The 2,346-nt window shown below is 46.5% G+C and overlaps 1 pseudogene; it reads left to right on the top strand.

Annotated features, from left to right (window-relative positions):
- The first annotated feature begins 460 nt into the window (after positions 1-460).
- Positions 461-2,346, top strand: part of LOC116686692 (toll-like receptor 13) — a 21,170-nt pseudogene continuing 19,284 nt past the window's right edge.

The following is a 2,346-nucleotide window of genomic DNA, read 5'->3' as shown; positions in this document are numbered from 1 at the left end:
GCATGCGCGCACACACACGCAGCGTACACACACACACACACACACACACATACGCCCACACACACACATTCAGGGTGTTAGGGTAAAGGTGTTAGGAGGTTAGGGGGTTATGATTAGGAGGTTAGGGTGTTAAGGGGTTTAGGGGGTTAGGGTATTAGGGGGTTAGGAGTAACTACAGTAACTAGAAATAAAGTAACTAAAGTAACTAGTAACTAAAGCTGTCGGAGTAGAAGTAGAAAGTAACAAGAAAATACTCATAGTACCTCAGCATTAGTACTTTATTACAATACTTTAGTAAAAGTACTTAGTTACTTAGTTACTCACTTACTCAATTAAAAAGAACATTGATATAGGACAACAGGAAGACAACAAGAGGGCTAAAGAAAGATAAGAAGAGTATTTCTTACTCTGCAGGATGAATTGACGTTGTGTGACGTGGTGTGTTTTCCTTTACAGATCCCAGACCAGATCCAAGACCAGACCTCATCTCAGCGACGGTCCAACACGCTGGCACTATGCCAGCATCGGGAGGTTTGAGACTTCTTGTCTTACTTCTGTGTCTCGTGCATCGTCTCCACCCGTCCCTGGCGTACTCTCTGAAGAACTGCCACATGGATTATTCTAACGACCCCTCGGCCGATGTGGTGGTGGATTGCACGAACCAGAACCTCGTCTCTGTCCCTGATGACGTCCCCCGAGATGCAAATGCAGTTTTTCTCGCAGACAATCAGCTCAAACGCATCAACAGGGACGATTTCCGGGATTTGTCAAAGCTCAGAGTTTTGGGTCTGGAATAAAACCAGATTACTCAGGTGGACGATGGAGCTTTCATCCCTTTGGCGGCGCTAACCTGGCTCAGCATGGCCAATAACAAGCTCACAGACCTGACCCGGAACCTCTTTCAGGGACTGTCCAACCTGACCACGCTTGATGTCTCCAGCAACTACATTCAGTCCATTCATACCTCGGCCTTTCAGTCCCTGTCCAGATTAAAAACCGTGATTTTGGACATGAACAAGCTCCAACAAGTCGCTGACCTTCAGCCCGTCCTGCAGCTCCCACTCATACGGAAACTGAGCATTAGAGACAATCTGTTCCCCTCCTTTCAGTCCAAGGATCTGGTCCTGAATGCGCCCTCAAGTCTGAAGGTGTTGGATGTTTCGTATAGTGACATGTTGAACAAGTTCAGCATCACAACGCAGATCTTTCCTCACCTTGAGATGATAGACCTGTCTCAGTGTGGCCATGCTGCCGGCTGGGAATGGGACATCCCTGACAAGACCGTCCTCAGGAACATAACCCAGCTGTATCTTAGAGGCCCGGACATTACTTACAAAGGGATCCGGAAAGTCCTGCAGAGCCTCGACTCACTGATGTATCTGAGACTGAACAACATGGAGAAGTGGATCCGTAAAGATCTCTTAGCTACGGTCTGCAAGATCCCGACCCTTAGGAAGCTGGATCTGTTTAGGAACAATGTCCCCAATATAAGTGCGAAACTTGTAGCTTGCTCTCAGCTCAGCGAGCTGGATTTGACGTCTACATCCATGACTGAACTGTCCAAAGGCTCGATTCAACCAATGAAGCGACTGAGTTTCTTAACTTTGGAGAATAACTTCCTCACCAAGGTGCCCGATGACATTCGGAGTCTCTCGTCTCTCAAGATCCTTAATCTTGGCGTCAATACTATCTCTGAGTTGAGCTGTGAGGACTTCACCAACACAACGCGCCTCAGAGAGCTTTATCTGAATGGAAACTATATTCCCAAACTGGACAGATGCGTCTTCAAAAGTCTTGACGATCTGCAGGTTTTAGATTTGAGCGGCAACCTGCTGTGGACATTCGGAGACGCCTTCAAAACAGGCCTGAAGAGCCTCGAGTTCTTGGATCTGAGCAACAACTTTGTAGATGTTCTTGAAAAGGGGGATTTTCAAAGTTTGGGGTCCTTAAGATCCTTGGATGTGGTGTCAAAACGCACCAGGAGGGTGAAACATAAGACTTTTGATGGACTGACTAACCTGGGGAACCTGAGTGTCTCTCTTCCATTCTATTTCGAAGATAAATTCATAACTTTACAGCGGTTGGAAAATCTTACGGTCTACTTTGATGTTGACGGGTTCAAAGGTTCTCAACCAAGCAACTACAAAGCCTTCTTTCATTTAAAGTCTCTGAGAGCGTTCACTGTGATATGCAAGGTGTATAACATGGGGTTTCCACAGGACATACCCATGCTCAGGGCTATGAGACACTTAGAGGACTTCACAGCGGAGAATTTCTACATTTTTGCTCCAGATGTGGAAACATTTCGGTTCAATCGCCGGCTCAAGAGTTTGACGATCAGACAGA

This window comes from Etheostoma spectabile, unplaced genomic scaffold (genome assembly GCF_008692095.1).
Source record: "Etheostoma spectabile isolate EspeVRDwgs_2016 unplaced genomic scaffold, UIUC_Espe_1.0 scaffold437, whole genome shotgun sequence".
NCBI classification, from domain to species: domain Eukaryota; kingdom Metazoa; phylum Chordata; class Actinopteri; order Perciformes; family Percidae; genus Etheostoma; species Etheostoma spectabile.
The sequence above is the reverse complement of the archived record's forward strand: the minus strand, read 5'-3'. Positions and strand labels throughout refer to the sequence as shown.